The sequence below is a fragment of the Diuraphis noxia genome, unplaced genomic scaffold, assembly GCF_037042655.1.
Source record: "Diuraphis noxia isolate RWA-SAM2 unplaced genomic scaffold, SU_Dnox_SAM2 contig0005, whole genome shotgun sequence".
NCBI classification, from domain to species: Eukaryota; Metazoa; Arthropoda; class Insecta; order Hemiptera; family Aphididae; genus Diuraphis; species Diuraphis noxia.
In genome coordinates this window covers 30,736,125-30,756,628 of record NW_028301715.1, presented here as the reverse complement: position 1 = coordinate 30,756,628, position 20,504 = coordinate 30,736,125, and positions in this window count along the sequence as shown.

Sequence of the window (20,504 nt, the reverse complement as noted above, 5' to 3'; positions counted from 1 at the left end):
AACGGGGAATAACAAACGCGTTCGGTTGCGAGCGTACACAATAAATCACACATGTTTAATTTTAACGCGTTCGGTCGCGATCAACATCAAAAATTCATATTGTGTACTTATTCGGTTGATTATTATTTATTTGCTGCGATTCGAAAATCGTCGGCATATGAAAGGAAATTAAAATACAAAAGAAAACCTACACGATTGAGCATAAAAAAACTCTGCAACGTTGCCATTTTCAATTAAAAAAAAAACAATAATAATAATTTAAATTTAAAAATATTTATTCAAATAATTATAATAATTTAAAATATAATATGTCAAACAACGTGATTTCATAGTCAATGTTTAATGTACCTAGTCACATTAAGATATATTTAGATCCATTTGATAATAACAAAAATAATAGATTTATCATGAAAATTATAAAATTAAAATATTTATAATAATAATAATTATAACGTGAAAAAAAATATTTATAAGTCAATAATAAATAGTAGTCCCATTATATAATATATAGATTTGTTTGATGATAACATTGATTATATAGTAAACTTACTATATAATCAATGATAATAATAAAATTATAATTATAATAAATTAAATTGAAATACTTTGGTATCTATTTCAAAGCTGGCTTAAATATTTTAATTAACATTTTGGCAACATGAATGTGGCAACATTGCATAAAATATTCTATGCTCAATCGTGTTGCTAAAAAGGTATAATGCTCAATCGTGCTTTACCGCTATATAGTATAAGAAAACCTTATACAATGGTTAAACTTACCTAATGGCTTTTGTACATTCTATTATAAGGTTCTTAAAAATATTTTAATCGTGTTTGTATAGTCGTGTGTGTGAAGTGTGACACGTGCCAAAATTGGATATTGATCGACGCCGCGACGGTAACGAGTTTAAATTTTCAAATAAAATTATATGCAATATAATTTAAGTGGTTATTACTTTATTAGACTATTGGAGTGGCGAGGGGGAGATATATTCGTCAGTAAATAATTTGTTTTTGTTTAACTGAATAGTTACTAAATAGTGCTTATCTATACTTATATTAATATAATCATTAATAGCCAAATAGATACGTACTTTATTTTTTCACACCACTGTCACTGTTTCTATCATGGATAATATTTTCATTCTATGATAGGTAATCCATAATAAACTGTTCTCATGGACATAAATTGGTGTATGGCCGCGGCGTGAATTTTGGAACCATAATTTGTTTACCATTGTCTCATTATATGTATATAGTATATAGTTATTAGCCTTCCATTATATTTACAAACGCTCAAACAGGTTAGACTTGGTAGACCACCAATCCATAAAAGTCATAATACTAAAATAATATGAAAACCATATGTGTCTAGTACTCTAGTAGGTACCTAAAATATAATATTTGGGTGAATTTAAGTTCTTCTTCAAGACTTTGCAGGTAAAAAAAATACATAATAATGTTATTTCCTATACACGATAAAAAAAAAAGATACATTTGTATAAGTTCCTACACTGCGTATATTATTATATATAATTTATAAGTTTTCAATATTAGTTGTTATATATCATATGATATTGGTATACATTTTAATATAATAATAATAATTCACAATTGTAAAAAAAATATATAAGAAGGTACTGCATTCTACATAATAATATAATTTATATGTATGAAAATAAAATGTATAATAAAACTAATAATAGTATATTTTTATTTATGTATCTGCATTGGTGCAAATAGGTGGGGTCTTGGGGGGATTAAGTCCCCCCAGTTCAAAAGTCAGTAATTAGTACTGAGCATATATGATTTTTAGAAAATATTATAGGAGGAGCTTAGTCCTCCCAAAATAATTTGTCTATTTGCGCCTATGTGTATCTGTCTTCCACTATGTTAAAACTTACATATTAGGCATGTGCCTTATTTTATCGTATAGCCTTATAGGAATTAACGTACGTACCTGCATGCCATCCGCCGTTTAGGAACTAGCATATGTATCTTTTTTTTCGTGTAGAAACTAACATATCACATATTATGTAGGAATTAACGTATATTAACTATATTATGTAATTCTTTCCCTGTTACTCTTGTATAGGAACTTACGATTTCCCTAATATTTGTGGAGGTATACCTAATACTATACCAATACCATATACTATTGTATATTATTAGGAATATTATTTATGTGCATTGAACATATATGACAAAAACTATGTAAATTATGTAAGTTAGGTAACCCTCTCCCTTCAACTCCTAACATACACCAAAAACATGAATTTACTAATTTACTATGAATCTAAGATAAAAATAAATTGGCCTGCTTAAATATTTTAGAACCCTATCAAATAAAAAAAAACTCAAAAATCACTACTGCTAGTACTAAAGCTGTAAAACTCCGTCATCAAACATCCGGACGTGTTTTTAAATTCTTTTGTTCATAGGAATTATAATATTATACAATGACATCAATGAACAATACATTTGTTTCTAACTAAATATTATACCTATCTGCCTATCTAAAATGTGAACTTTTTTTTAAAAATTAATAATAAAACGTTCCTAGCCTATGGCTACATCTATGGATATAATGAACATACATTTTTGGCTATTTTAAAATGATGGTTAAATATAAATAAAAAAATATTAGTAATTTAGCAAATGTAAACAGATAAACAGATGAGTGAACCAAGTATAAGGTAATTACATATGATTACAATAATTAATACAAAATTATATAAAACATAACCGTATACAGATAGAGACTGGAGGTTGAGTTTAACTATAATTAGGTCGTGGTGGCGGCCGTGTTTTAGACGTCGTTGAAGTGGTGGATGGATATGAAGATTGTAGTGAAGCGAGCCTGTTGAGTTGAGTAATGAGATATGGAAATTTCTTGATAAGGTGCGAATGAGGTCTGCAGTTTTAACAATTTGGGGGTCTTTATGTATATTATCATTACGAATGAACCACGGGGCATTTGTAATAATTCTTAACACTTTATTTTGAAAAATTTGGATTTTTTTTAAGTGTCTAGCTGAATAGTTTCTCCAGATTGGGCATGCATAAGTAATTATTGGTAACAGTAATTGCTTGTATATTAGTATTGAACATTTTTTTTGAATGACTGATTTTTTGTTTGTTATTGGAAATATCATTGATAGACGTTGGTATGCTAGTTGTAGTTTTGATGATATGTGAGGCCGCCAGGTCAGCCTCTTATCGAGAGTGACTACGAGGTATTTGACTGAGGGTTTCCAAGGTATGTGCTCGTTGTCGAATTTTAGTGGTAGTGGAGTAGAGTAACGACGGAGGCTGAAAATAATTGCCGTGCTTTTTGATGCGTTTATTTGCATCTTCCAGTTTTTACACCATGCTGTTAATACAATTAAGTGGCTTTGTAGGTTATGACTTATGAGTTAACGCTTCTATACTCCGGGATTCATTATAAATGGTTGGGCACATAAAATGTGGATGGGCACGGTTTTATAATTCATTGAAGATACCTATAACTGACAGTGTCCTAAGTAAATCTTTAGAAACAAGTAGGTATTATTTGACACTGCAACATAACGATTACCTATCACACAGCAAAATGATATGACAAACTTTGACCTTGTCCTTGTAATTTGTCATTGTCACTGTCACTGTCATTGTCTTTGTTATTGTCATTGATTAATACTATGAACTGGGGGAGATTACACACTATAGTCTGTATTGTGTATTCCAACACAATATTTTTTCAAATTTTATTTTGGCTTCCTAATATGCATTAGCCTGCGGGTGCCAATGCCCTTCATCTAAATTTTTTTTTTTAATTTAAATCTATTTAATTGTTGTGTCCTTGTCCTCTGACCTTGATCTTGACCTCTGACCTTGTCCTTTTTGACCTTGACCCCTGACTTTGACCTTATCCTCTGACCCTGACCTTGTCATTTGACCTTGACCTTGCAATTTTGCCCTTGCCCTTTAACCTTGACCTCTGACCTCTGGTCTTGACCTTTGACCCCTGATATTTACCGTGTCCTTTGACCTTGACATCTCACCTTTTTTTCCAGTTTGAACCGCAATCCAAGGAGGGAAATTAGGTTTCCTCATTGCTGCTTCCTTGCCCGCATCATTTATTGAAACAAAATGCAATATATACAACAATAACAATCAAACAATAGTTACAATTAATAATACTTTGTACAAGACTTTGGGGGCCTCTAATCACCCTAAATTTTGGCTATTTGACCTACAAAAGTAGTCTTAACTAATTTTAAATTAAAAAAAAAAAAAATGCCGAGTTGCGATGACAGCATAGCCTGCGACAAACTCCGCCTATTGTCTCTCCCTCTCCAATATTTCCTTCCGACCAATTATGCTCTCCACCATCTGCTTAAAGCTATCCCTCCTTCTCGTGGCTGTTTCAATGATTCTCCTCCTATGTCGTGGGTCTGGGGGTAAATCCGCTATTATCGGCCCACACAGCAAGTCAGGCACATCTTCGGGAAAGGCCTGCCCAGGGACTGTTGAAGCTCCAGTCTTCCACCTCTCCAGAATGGCATGCGAACAAGGTATGCTCAACGTCATCGTTATCCGCCAAACAAAGTGTGCAAGTAGGACTACGTGCCCTGCCGCTGGACCATAAGTATTTTTGAAAACACCCATGGCCCGTTAGGGTCTGGGCTAAGTGAAAGCTAATCTGGCGGGAACCGTAATACAACCACCTGGACAAATCGGGGATAATCCGTCTAGTCCATGACGCCTTAGAAGTAGACTCCCACAATGCTTGCCAGCTATGGATAATCTCGTCCATTTCTTCTCGTTTCGAGACTGTAGTGCCTAGTCTCTTAGCCACCGCTCTCTTCTTCCTGCCAACTGCTAGCAGTTGGGCCAGGGGCATCCTAGCCAGTACCAAGGAAGCCATGTCCGACACTGTACGTTAGCATCTAGCCACCCTTAGGTCAGCACACCTCTGCGATTGCTGGAGAAGATTTATGCTTTTCTTGGTGGTGATTACTCGCTCCGACCAAATTGTCGCGCCGTACAACAAACGCGTGTGGATGACACTCGACAGAAGGCAGCGCTTCGACTGCGAGGGGCCGCCGATTTTCGGCAAAAGCCTCCCTAGAGCAGTTGCTGCCTTTCTCGCCCCCATAACCACGGTGCTAATGTGCTCAACAAAAGATAACTTAGTGTCCAGTTGGACACCCAGATATCTAATGGCTCTTTTGACTTGGATCTGATGTCCTTGGATATACAGATTGGGTGGACGAAACGAAAGTTTCTTTGTTAAAACGACACACTCCGCTTTCTCTGGTGCCAGCTTGAGACCAATAGTTGTCATCCAGGCTACTATATCGTCCAGAGCGGGGTTGACGAGTTATTCAACATGCCCCGCATCATGGGCAAATGCCACCACCGCCACATCGTCGGCAAAGGCGATCAACATAACGCCATCTCTTATTGGGAGTCTTAACATGTCGTCGTAAAAAAGATTCCACAATGTGGGGCCCAGGACAGATCCTTGCGGGACACCACATGTAACCGGTATAAAATGTATCTTCGGTGATTTCTAACTTCCTTGAATCCATGTACGATCTCATGACTTGCACTAGGTACTCAGGGACAGCGGATTTTCTCAGTGCCTCATCAATGAACCTCTACTGTGTTCCTGACGTCCAGGGTGATGAGGACACTCAAGTCTGTTTTGTACGGGGCCACTATTTGCACGGTCTGCCACCTTGATTACTTCCTCTATGGCATCAACGGTCGATCTCGACCTTCTGAAGCCGAACTGATGATCGCTTAATGCTCCAATCTGGGTGATATGAGTCTCCAGCCTGTTTAACAAAACCCTTTCGTACACCTCACCGGCTCCGTCTAACAGACTAATCGGACGATAACTGGATGGCAAGTCACGCGGTTTGCTCTGGCCTTTGTACAGTAGTACAAGTTTTTGGCGTGTTTCCACCGGGATGGGAATGACCTACTATCAAGGCACGCGTTATAGCAGTCTGTGAACTTTTCTGGGAACCTAACCTTTAGCCCTCCTTCTAATTTTTTTTTTAAATTTAAATCTATTAAATTGTTGTGTCCTTGTCCTTTGACCTTGACCTCTGACCTTGACCCTGACCCCTGACCTTGTCCTTTTTGACCTTGACCCCTGACTTAGATCTTGTCATTTGATCTTGACCTTTGACCTTGACCTTGCCTTTTGACCTTGACCTTTGACCTTGACCTCAGACCTTGTCAACTGGTCTTGACCTCGGACCTTGGCATTTGACCTTGTTTTTGTCCTTTTTGACCTTGTCCTTTGATATTGACCTCTGACCTTGACCTTTGACCTTGACATCTGACCTTGACCTTGTCCTTGTCCTTGTAATTTGTCATTGCCATTGTCACTGTCACTGTCATTGTCATTGATTAATACTATGAACTGGCGGAGATTACACACTAAAGTCTGTATTGTGTATTCCAACATAATAATTTTTTCAAATTTTATTTTGGCTTCTTAATATGCATTTGTCTGCTGGCATCAATACCATCCTTCTCAATTTTTTTTCATGATTTAATTCTTGTTTACTTTAAGAACTCAATTTTTACACCTTAAAAACCATATTCCCTTTAAATAATCACTCAACTATGAACTGTAACAAATGTGTAACAAATGCTTTCGCTAAGATTTTTAATAATCTTAATGTAAATGTTTTGAATTAAATCATGAGTTATGATACCAGTTTTTTAACTGATAACACTAAATTGATAAAGTAGCCAACGGGATCATGGGCCATGATTCATGGCCGCCACGTTTTTGTTTACATTGAAAGTGTCCCTTCTGATTTAATTTATTCTGTGGTATTAATTTATACATTATAGTTTTTTTTTGTTTGCTTCTTAAAATTTATTTAATATTCTTAATATTTATTAAATTTATTTAATATTCTTAATATTTATAATTAACCTATTTAATTGTCCTTGTCTTTGTCCTTTGACCTTGACATTTGACCTTAAACCGTTGACGTTGACCTTGTACTTGACCTTGACAGTTGACCTTGACCTTGTGATGAAACCATAATTAACCGACTTCAAATTGGCCACAAACACCTAACGAACGTCTACTTGATGGAGTAAAGACAAACTTCCATTATGTGGCACATCAGTGCGTCCTGATAACGGTCAGCCACATCATCACCGAATGTTACGAATTCAACCTAGATTGCAACCAATACCTTATTTTCGACAAAATTTATCAAGTATTAGTACTTAATCAAAGGGAGGATATGTTTTACAGAATTTAACTTGATTCTTAAATTTATTTTTCACCTGTATGTAATCTATTTGATAGCGGGCAATATCGCCTGGTATTTTCCATGTATATATTCTTCTCTTAGGATTTTGAAATCTGGTGTTTGTTATAATCATCCCATTATCGCTGCAGAACTCTATTACTTTTTCTGCTCTTGAACTTATCTTACCTACGCCGAAGTCTCCGACTACTCTACCTTCCCTGCCCTCGTCAACAACAGCATTAAAGTCTCCCATGATGATTACGTTATCGTATGGTTTAGTATGTTTCATTAGCTCAACTTTTTTCATAATTTAGTTCTTGTTAATTTTGTGTACACAATTTTTACACCTTCATAACCTTAATAATCACTCAACTATGAACTGTAGATTACACACTAAAAATTCATCAAATCAAATATGCAGTTGAATATGCCCTAAAATAAAATTATACATTCCTTTTTACACTAAAAAATCAAAATTACTTAATTCAATTTTTTATGTTCTTATCATATGCATATATATATATATAATAAATATCTGATAATAATATATATATAATAATAATAATATAATATAATAATAAATATACCTATATATATATATATATATATATATATATTTATTTATTTAATTATTCATTAAAAAAAAATAATTTTATAGCTAGTACAAAATTCAATCTATATTCGTTCATATTTAATATATTTTATAATTATATAGGACACCCTTGATTCTTCAACAATACAATTATGAAATTAATTATTTTCAAATTACCTTTTATTATATTGCAAAAGACAACTTCCTGATTTTTTTTCGGCATCAGATTTTCTTTTAGAAGGAAATCCTTTTTTATTCGCCATAATAATTTATTACAGTAATAACAATAACACTTTTAGAATAAAATAATAAACACGCTGAAAGGAAGCAACTTGTAGCATTGTACAGTGAACTGTGTAGAACAGCAACAATTACCAACTAATCAAATCATTATTGTCTAATATTGTACTATAATATGATATATATTATTATATTTTTCGTCCGGCATTCATAATAATATCATAGTAATAATTATTAATATTTAGTTTATAAATAAACATCGATAAGCGTGTCAACAACCAATATAGACGCATTCCGTAAATAGTGCAGTTGCTTGTGCTGGAGTGGCTGTAAAGCATATTACACATTCATAAGTCAAAACGCTGCTGCTATTGCAGCACAGGTCGATTACAGAATTATATTTTTCACCATCAACCAATATAATATATTACTTTGGCATTTCTCTATTTTCTCGAGTTGAGAGAGTCATAAAACGGTGAAACAAAAAACAAATTGTTAATGACAAAATTATCTAGCCCCCTACGGTGCCATTTTAGGATATCTACATTTAAATACTTTTTGTAGATGGTTAAAATATCAATTTTTTTTAGTTTTTTAATTCATTATAATTAATAACTAGGGCTCGGAAGTTGATGACCTTAAAAACAATTAAAAATTACCATAAAAATGGCAAAAAATTACAAATATTAGTTTTATATTAATAAAAATACATTTTTTTAAAATATTTTACTCTATTTTACTATAAAATTAAAAATATGACATAAAAATGACAATAATGTCCTTAAAATAGGAAAATTAAAAAATTAAAAATATTTGTTTTATACATTTATCAATGCTTACAAATTATTTAAAAATCAAAATCATTGCATTGTACAATTAGAGCGTATTTTATGTTATCGAAAGTAAATGAACGACGATTATCTGTTAATACATTTTTATATTTGGAAAAACTTCTCTCCACGTCTACTGAAGTGATTGGGGCAAATCTGAAATGGACAAATCATCAGCACTGAAATCATCCGGAAAACACTGACTTGAAGCTTCTTCATCATTTAAAATTTTAGAAATTGTTGACATCGTTTGAAATCCAGTATTTTTGGCAAGTACGCTTTAAATTTGTTTTTTATTTCATTTCCAATTCTATTAACTCCTGCTGATTCAATTTTAATTAAAATATCTTGTACAAATTGTATTGAATCATAAAGCCTGAGTCCTGAAGTTTCTAACTTAGTAATAGAATCGGCCAGGGTTCCAAAGTTTGCGTTAATGTAAATTAAATTATGTTTTACATTATCATCGCTTTTAAGATCCTGTGCTTTTTCAACTGACGTAGAATCATCTTTGTTTAGTCCCATAATAAAAGTTTTCAAAATTTCAAAATGTTCACAAAAATAAGTAGCAGCTTTTAACCATGTACCCCATCTTGTCAATACCGGTTGTGGTGGTAGAGGAATATTAGGTGCCATTTCCTTGAAATATTGAACACGTGATGGACATTTCAAAAATATTTTTTTGATGTTCGATATTAACTAATTTCTAGCTTAAAATAATTTGCGAATTTTCGTAATTTTTACATATGTTGTCAAAATTTGAACTTTAAATACTTATAAAATAAAATCGTGCCTATGTATGTTTAATATTTTTCAACTGCTATTGTAACAATATATAAGAAGCCTTGTATTAAATTTTCAAGATTTTCTACTCAACAAATACATTTTTATCAATATTAGTTTAAAAAAACTAATAATGATAGAAAATTGCATATGCCTAATTCCATTGAAAATAGTTCAACCTAAGTCAAAATTTTTTAAAATTGCATGGTGGATAGAATTTACTTATATAAACATTCGGTGAAAATTTCATGTATCTATGGTCATTTGTTTTAAAGTTACATCATAAACCAAAATTGATTTTGTCGAAAACTGATTGTGTGTAAAATTTTCCGTTTTTCCTTTAATTTTTAATTTGTTTATCCCAATTATTTAGAAAAATATTGAGAATTTTTGACTTTTGACCTCCTAATGTACCAACTAGATTCACTTTCTGATCTAACAAAGTACTGAAGTCGAAAATCGAAGCATTTTTACTTCCCTAAACATGATGACAGAAAAAACACATCATGGTAAAATCAATACATTCCTCGCTCCGCTCAGGATCTAAAATGCTATAATACTTAACAAGTTTCGCAATTCGGAAGTTGTTTTGTATCTCTAAGACGCAAAAAAAAACAACACATATCGTTGTAAAATCAATACACAATACATTCCTCGCTCCACTCAGAATCTAAAAGCTCATATTTAAAATTTTTTAAAAAGACTAATCTTATAACACTTGTCACAAGTCAAAAAACTCAATCAATATGCTTATAAGCATACACAACCAAAAAAAAAGTTTAAAACTTGTAATGGTTAATTGTAATTTTAAACTATGGCTACTTCCTGATTCTAAACCTTATGAACTATTAAAAGAAATAGTTTACAACAAAAAGTTTTTGACAGATTTAAAGCAAACAAAAAATTATGTACATACAGGAAGATTAGAGTCTTACCATAATTTAAGATTAAAATATGTTCCAAAACGTGTTCATTTTTCTTTTAAAGCGATGTACATAAAATCAATAATTGCTATAATTGACCATAATATTCTAATTTAAATTTTAAAAAAATAGGTCTAAATTATTTATTTTCCAAACCTACTGAAAAATAGATTACTAAAAATATTTATGAAAAAGGTACAAATAATTGGAAAGATGAAATAATTAATACAATACTGGATCATTTAAACGGAGTCGAAATGTCACCATTGAAAACACCACTCAATGTAGTTTATACCAAAAAACACCGCACCTATTGATCGACCTGCATTGGAAATAAAAATAATGCAAAATTCCCATCATTCACGTTTTATTAATATTAGTTGAATATATTTTTTTAATATTTTATATATTAATCATTAAATAACTATTTTGTATATTTAGATTGTGTTATATTAACAAAGCATTACAATATTATTATATAACAATTCATAAATTACAATGTCGTAAGGAAAAAAAATTTAAAAAATTATTACACTTGTTTAAAATAATTATATTTTATTTATTTATTATATATATTTATACTCTGATTCACAATATTGTTATTTGTTAGTAATATAACTTGATTAAGCTGGTAATTTTTTTTTTTTTTTTTGAATTTTTGAATCCTACATATATTCCATTTGGTTCTGGATATTCTTCTCTTATTTTCTGTACAACACATGCAGGCAAAACCACTAGGTTTACTTTCCCCATAGCAATTCAAGAATTGATCCAAGACGTATTCTGTTTATAACAAATAAATCTCCACGTTTCATTTTCTGGATGATGTTGCTCCAATTTTTTTTATTAATACTGTTTTTAGTTTTTAGTATTAAATTGTGGCTAGTTATATTTAGTATTTCTTTATCCAATATTAGTTTCGAAAACGATTGATGCAAAGTAATACATTTTCCTTCTTGTTCTCGTATTTTTTCTAAATTTGGTAACTCATTGCAGCATAAACAGTCGATATCACTATGCATGCCTTTACAGTATCCACAAGAACACCAATTCGAATTATTTAATCTACCTTCATAATTGATAGCCACAGAATTGTCATCATCTTCTTGTAAGTAACGGTCTATACCTTCAACGTCAGGATTAAAATTGAATGGTATTAAAGACATTATTATTCTGTGTATCAGTAGTGAGTTTTATAATGTAAATGTGTTAATATATTTCACTTGGTATTATATACGAAATTAAATTATAGCAAATAAAAATGAAACAAACCATGAAACTACGACAAACTAATGACAGTCGACATGTCGACACTCGACATTCGACGATAATAATAATAATTTTTATACGTTTGCCGATGTCGCTCGAAAACGGTCAACTCAATGACGTGTATTATTTATAGCTTTATAAGTATTTAGAAATAGTGTTATATTTATAATTTAAAAAATATTTAAGGACCTATTTATGGAAATCAAAAATATATTTAATCGGCGATCAGCGATCGGCAGACAACGAGAATATTACTATACGTATTCTTCAAACGATTTGCTGCGACCGCCTCCCAGTGCCGCGCGGAGACGTCCGACGCAATAACGTCACAGGTATATTTGGATTTCACCGTAACTGTAAATAATTTTTTTTTTCACATTCAGTTTTCGTGATATATTTTTTTATACCATTAAGTATAAAAACCAAGTATAAAATTTTTTTTTTTGGGTTATGTATGCCTTTATTAAATTGTTTTCTATACATTCTAAGGTTATATAGTGACTATACTATGCAATTAAAAGATAAACGTCGTCTGTGAAAATTAAATGAAAAAACATTTAGATTTAAATTTATATTATAAATCACCTACTCTGTAGGTCCTACAGCATATAAAATTGTACATTCACAAAAAGTAAATTTACCAGGATCATCGACTATTTGTTATTGGATTGGTCAATCAAAGTTTTTAGCCATGTTGAAAAAAAAATTTTGATTATCTGATTTGTTTTGTTCTGTTTGTTTTGATTAAATATGTATCAAAGAATTTGTAGAATATTCAAAATAATTTGATTTTATTGAAGGTTTTGAAGACTTGAGTCATTATGGAAGTCTAATAAAATTACCAACTGTGTTCTATTATTTATGGCCAGAGGTATTTAATATTATCATTATTAATATTCCGGGGTAAAAAAAAATTTAAAAAAATGTAATACAGGATGTTCTCCACAAATTATACTATGTGATCAAGGCACAAAACATCAAAGTACATTAAAATCATTCAATGTTTCGACGCTAGACCTTATTTTTTTACCGTCAACAATAAAATATTTTATTTATTTTATGTGCCACATTTACTTAAAAGCGTTAGAAATAATTTAATCGAAGGCTGTTACATAAAAAGTGATACCAATATAAGTTCATTTGATGACATAAAAAAAACATAAGAGTTAAACAAAATCTTAAAAGAAGATGTCTCGTCAAAATAATAGATGTACATATTAAACCTAGTTCTTTTCAAAAAATGAGTGTTAAATTTGTACCTAGTACAATAATTATTGAGCCATTCTTCTATGATCCGGACTAGTATACAAACTGGAAAATTTCAAAGTAACACTTTTTCAAATACCGCAGATTTTATTGAATTTATCAATAATTTATTTGAATGTCTTAATACCTAACAGATTTTTATACAGCCAAAATTCATATCTATGTGCATTAACTAAATCAGGTATTGCACATAATTTCTTAAAAGAAACCTCACAGTATTTCACAAATTTACAAAAACTTAAAAAAGAAAAATTAACCCAACCTCCTTATTTTAAAGTTTTCACACAGACAATTGATAGTGTGTTGTAATTTTTTGAAGAAAAAATAGCTAATGATATTGTGTTTTAATGACTAATCGATTAAATCAGAATATATTAGAAAATCTTTTTAGTATTTTTCGGCAAAATGGTGGTTGTAATAAAAATTTAACTGCCATAACAATTATATAGGAATACTATAAGACGTAATAGTATTTTTTCATCTGATATCTGAAGGTACAGATTGTGAAGAAATCATAGGAGATGAAAATGCTATAATATTCAACCCAGTAAGATTTCAACGCAATATAAATTCTAACGATTCAACATTGTCTTCTTATTCTGACACAGAAAGTATTTCTAATTTATCACTCTATCCTAGGCATTTGACAAGGATACTATTAATAAAAATATAAATAATGATGATACTTTGGAGGATTGTTCTGTTTCATACTTTGTAGGATATTTAGGTTATAAATGTATGGCATGACTGTCTTTTAATTTTTGATAAGAATATACGTAGTCGTTATACCCGTGCTCGTTTTGCAATCATATTTAGAGATGTTACAATACTATCGATATGAATACAGTATCGATATTTTCTTTGGATACGAGTACTTTTTGGTATCGATACTTTGATTGCATCGAAAGAAATGTACTCGTATCGTACTCAGGTGTGTATTATCGAGATTATTATAACGTTCATTTATAAATACTGAATTAAAAAAATAAAATATTTAAGTAATTGAAATCAAATCTGATTTAAATGTGGAGTGTGATATGCGTTTGATAACAATGATACCCTTTTTCTTTGTTTATTTGGCATCGATATTTCGTTTCGATATTTGGTTCATAGTATCTGTATCCTTGGTATCAACTATGTTATTATGGTTCTCATGAACGAAATTTGATAACTTCAAAAAAGTGTTTTCACATTTTTCGTGGATGTTAAAAATTAATTAACGTAAGTATCAATCTTGTTTAATTAATTGCTTATTTTTTTATATATTTTTTAATCTAAACATTTTATTTTCGGGGTAATAAAATGCATGTCAAAAGTATACAAACCAGATCCGAAAATACAAAAATATACAATAATACAATTCATACAATTAATAATTTGTATATAATTAATAAATTGTATAATTAATTTATACAACACTACCAATCAGCAGCTATAATAAATAAATTTTAGTCAACGAAAATCCCTATACCTACCATTGCCTATCTGTCTTTTCTATAATAAATGTTGATATGAAAGTGTTTGTATCAGTTCTTAGATTATGATGGAAGCGTTGGTACATTATCTTGGCTAGTTCAGTGATAGTACTTATTTTTAAGTCATTGGGGAGTCCCCGACTCTGGGGAGACATAGATTTAGAACATACCACGGGGCCTGGATTAGTAGCTTCAGCGCTATTGATTGAAATGCTTAAATTATCGGATGTTTGGAAGTTTAGAAAGACCTCGAATCGGGGAAATATAGTTATATATATATATTATAACTATAAGGATAAATATACGTTCTATCCAAACATAGTCATGTTTTTGTGCCATTTCTAGCTTCGATTCATTTCCTCCAAGTTGCGTAGTAAACGCGAAATGATCTCGAGGTGGCCTACCACCCCTTTCCGTCAATTCCAGCGTTTGTCTGTCTTGGGTTGCGTATCAGTCAACTAGATTCACTTTCTCACGAGAAATGATACTGAAGTTGAAATTTAAAGCATTATATTAAGCATAAAAAAACACATCATTGTAAAATAAATAAATTTATCTCTCTACTTAGAATCTAAAATGGCTGTAGAGAAATTATTCACCTATTTTCTATTTAAATTAATTTAGTTCCATGTTAGAAAGTGAGAAATAGACAATCCATTATTATTACTAGTTACTACAAAGCACCATGTGGTATGTGATATAACATATAATAGAGATGCCAGGGATATACGTTTCCTAAATTTTAGATTATGAGCAGAGTGGTGAATGTATTTATTTTAAAATGTTATGTTTATGGTTTTTTTTCATTCTTAAATATTTAATGCTTCAGTTATAATGTTGAGGGTAGTTTTTGGTGGCAAATAAATCTGATTTGTAGTTTTAAGGTGTGGATACCCCTTTAGACCATATACTGCATACTTTGGTCCGCATGAGTGCGACAAGAAAAATGGCCAGTGATCCCCAAAACCCGCGCACCACAATTCGATCGGAAGTGATAAGTTCTAAAACTGGTGTTGTATGTTTTATGATCACATAATATCTTAAGCAGCAAAGTAAACTATAACATGGAACAATATGTATAATAGAAGCGACTGTCAACTTGTAACTTACATAAGAATTCTAGAGGATTGTTTAGCTTCTCAAGTGCTCCTTGCCGTTTACACCTGGGACTCTCAACGACCAATGGACAATTATATATATATATATATATATATATATTATTAAGTGATGACACTAAATTACATTATTATTATATTAAATTGCACAACTAACGACAAAAACAACTAACCCAGGGCATGGCCAAACCACCTTAATGTAAAATGATTATAAACTACCTCAATGATCTTAATGCTGACTGACTGTCTGTTTAAAAAAATGGCTGAGGAAACGTTCGATCTTGAGCTGAGTTGCTATTGTTCTGTTTAATCTTTATATCAAGCAGACTGGGAGATGATTGCGATGGTGCAGGTGAACTACACAATTTATATAATATACCCTCATGTTCAAAAAATAAAAGGTCAAAAATGAAGGTTGGATGCCATAATCGATGCCGTCCATAAATTAATCAATTTAAATGAAACAACGACTACTACAACAACAACTATTTAGGATGACGAGTGTGATGTGATGAAAACGCACATTGCGTTCAACTACGGGAGTTACAATCATACGATAAGGTATTAGCAAACTTTGATATACAAAAAGCTCTAATGAATTACCGGTTAAGAAATATGAGAGGGGTATCGCCATCGACTTCAAATAGCCACCTTAGTAGTGTTGTATCTACTATTCAATCCAATCCGGCAATCCATATGCACCATAAACAACAATAACCAGTGAAGAAAGTACTATGGCAGATATTATTCATGCAGCTACGGTTAACTATAATATCGATTTTGGTTTCTTTGGATCTGATGTACAATTTATTATGTTAAAATAAAAAGGACGTAGATCCCATCTCACAGGGTATAAAAACATCGAATACTTTATTTTTCTATTCTATATAAGGTATCCACAGAAACTGGTGACATTAAATCCTTAGATGTGTAGATGAGAACACGGTATTTTAATTTTCTTTTTTTGATTAAATGTATTTTCTAACTGAAGTTTAAAATCTAAACATTTTTACTTCTCCAAAAGGCAATTACAGAAACAAATAATAAAAATAAAACAAATCATTATAAAATCAAAATATTCACTATATAAGCTAGGATTAAAATCTAAAATTGGGGCTCAAAAATATTTAAAAGTTACCAAATTATATTAAAGAGTTGCAGTATTTCTTGTTTTTGTTTACATACTGTATATAAATATTTATACGTCTTATACTGTAAAAAGTTATTCAGGTAGATATATTATTTAACTTTTTTATAAATATGATAATTATAAATATGATAATTATAAATTAGTATATTTGAACTATGAAATAATATAAGAAAGGAAGCCAACCAATGATAGAACTCAATGTGATACCTACCTATATCACTTAAGGTAAATAAATCTTTACAATTTTATTGAATGAGATTTACGATACTAACCTTAGTATAGACGTATAGTATAGAAATGTAGTTTTCATTTGCATTATTTAAACTTTATATAAATAAATATATGATTAGAAGTAGTAGTAAGTGATCAATTTAAACACTCAATCTTTATGACTCGCTAAGCATTATGGTGCAAGTATAATATGTACTAAATACCATATAAAATTTAAAAAAAGATTAAGTTAAAAATAAATGTATATTTTAAAAGCTGTATATAAATTATAAATACTATAACTGCTCATTTGATTATTTAATTTGTAAATATAACTTAATAGTTTGGTCAAAGTATAGTTTTATATTCATAATATTATTAACTATACATTTGGATTTCTTTTTACATTATCTTATAACATTTTTGAAGTGAATTGAAATCAATGTTATAAAAATGATGCTATATTAATCTATAACTTAGGCACAACAATTTTACTTATATTAAAGTCTTGTATAAATAAGAATAAAAACATTTATATTTTGGATTTTTTTATGATTTTAGGTTGAGAACGGAGAAGTCATGGCTACCTTAAATATCCAAACAACTAATAATTTTGTACACGACGCATTTATTTCTACAAATAGTGTAGAAAAATACATGGAACTAATCACAAAAATGTCCCCACACTACTATGCATTTAATACAGATTTTTTCACAGCCTTTTCTGATCATGGGTATTGGCGCGTTACTCAGTGGACAAAAAAAATTGATTTATTCTCAATGATAAAAGTATTCATTCCTGTTTTTGTCAAAAAGTATAAACGCTGGAGTTTAGTTTATATTAATTTTAAAACTAAATCAATTGTTTATTGTGATATGACGGGAGAACGAAATTTGGCTGTCCTAACATTGATTCGGAAGTATTTGAAGAATGAACATTTGTGGAAAAAAGGTGAATTTTTTTCAGAAATCGGTTGGTCTACTTCTTATTTGAAGAGAAATTCAGTTTTCATATTTTTGGATAGTGCATTATTTATTTGTGCTACTGCGGATCACTACTCACGGAAATCAGAGTTATGTGTAATGAAAAATGCTTTATATTATGTTTAATGAATAATGTTTTTTTTTATTATGTATAATGAATAATTTATTTTTATTCGCTGTATACATTTACCGATATAAGCTGTATGTTATATGAAGTAATGAAATTAATAAAAATATTTGGGATATACGATACACAATATACAGTTGGTCTATCGTCTATATTATATATATAGTATATAGGTATATTTACTATATTTTTAATAACTTTGGAATTATGAAGTATATAAACCATCGAAAATTCAATTACACACATCATCAATTAAACAAGTTTTGATATAAAGAAACATAACTAGTTCTTGTTTATATATTTAAAATTTAAATATTGTAGAAACAATATAATATGTTATTTGGGATGTTTATTTGGGCCCAGATGGCTATATCCTTACATCTAACTATCTAAACCTACGGATAAATATATATTATTTATTTATTGTGATAAATTCAAAAAAATTCAAGGTCAACTGCAGAGAGGGGGGGGGGAAGTTCCAAACGCCATTGCAATTTTTAGCAGTGAACTGAAATCTCTCACCTGTTGCGCAGATCCGCGAGATCGCAGTTTGCCTAGCTCTTGCCAACCTAGCAAGAGCTAGGCAAACTGCGATGCTCTTGCTCACTATTTATTAATACATACACATTATATATAACAATTTTCACTCGAAAAAATATGTGTACGTCTATAATAATACCACTATAATATTATTATATTATAAGTTCAGAACCTCTGAATTTATCGGGAATCAAGACTGGACAAATTAATAATATATTTTTAACTCAGTTAAGTTGAGTATTTTTCTACCAATTAGATTAAAATTTAAGTTAATAGACATTTTTAATACAAAAAATAAAATAAAATAAATTTAATTTAAAAAAAAAAAACATTGCATAGATATTAAAATAAGTGAACTACAATTTAACTTTATAGTAATAATACATTTGAATAATGGATATTTTTAACTCAGTTAAGTTGAGTATTTTTCTATCAATTAGATTAAAATTTAAGTTAATAGACATTTTTAATACATAAAATAAAATAAAATAAATTTAATTAAAAAAAAAAAAGCATTGCATAGATATTAAAATAAGGGAACTACTATTTAACTTTATAGTAATAATACATTTGAATAATGGATATTTTTAACTCAGTTAAGTTGAGTATTTTTCTATCAATTAGATTAAAATTTAAGTTAATAGACATTTTTAATACATAAAATAAAATAAAATAAATTTAATTAAAAAAAAAAGGCATTGCATAGATATTAAAATAAGTGAACTACTATTTTACTTTATAGTAATAATACCTTTGAATAATGAATATACTTAAGAATAAATAATATATTACCTATAGTTATACAAAGTAATATAATATTATTAGTATGTGTGTAATTTAAAACCAGCAGGGCTGCATCATTTTAAAACCCTATTCAGAACATTATTCCAGTTTGAGTTCATCTTCATTTAAATTATTTGAAAGTAAACGTACTTATTGTATTGTTTAATATTTATAATTAAAACGAATTTTTCTAAAATTTAAAAATTATTAAAAATATAGTATTCATATTTCTTATATACCGACAAGATTTGTAATTTACAACTAATAATCATTCAAAAGATCTATTCAATTTTAATAACAGCATAAAATGTATGAACTGTGACTGCATTAATATATAATACACCGGTATATAGATAGATAGGTAGGTATTTTTACTATTTATTTGTTATTTTACTACAAAGCTTTAAAGCTAAAACATCAAAAAATGACAACTTAATATGTTTTATTTTTTTTAAGTAGTGTTTAATCTTAATGAATTAACTATTTAAATTAAGTTCTGAAAATCTTCACTGCACTTCTCCTAGCCAATGTGAATCATTGGCCGCTGCAACAGACCATGTTCAGAGTACCCTAGTCTTTATTGAAAAAAATTGAACGACAATATTGTATCGTATTAAATAAAATAAATGCAATATAATTAAAAATTAAAAAAATCATGAACTCATCGTTAACAAAAGTTAGAATCTTTTGCCACCCCTAAAAATTTGACGCTTGGGGCAATAGTCCCTTTCACCCACTCAAACCTTAAATGCTCCTGTTGGTTGACCACTGGTATAAACCACTAGTGAAGAATACTTGAGGCGTAAAACAAGCTTCTAGAATTCTTATATAAGCAAGTTACAAGTTGACTGCCACTTCTATAGCATAAATTGTTCTATTCTATGGTTTACCTCACAGCCTAAGATATTATATATATGCCCAAGATATATAATCATGACTACAT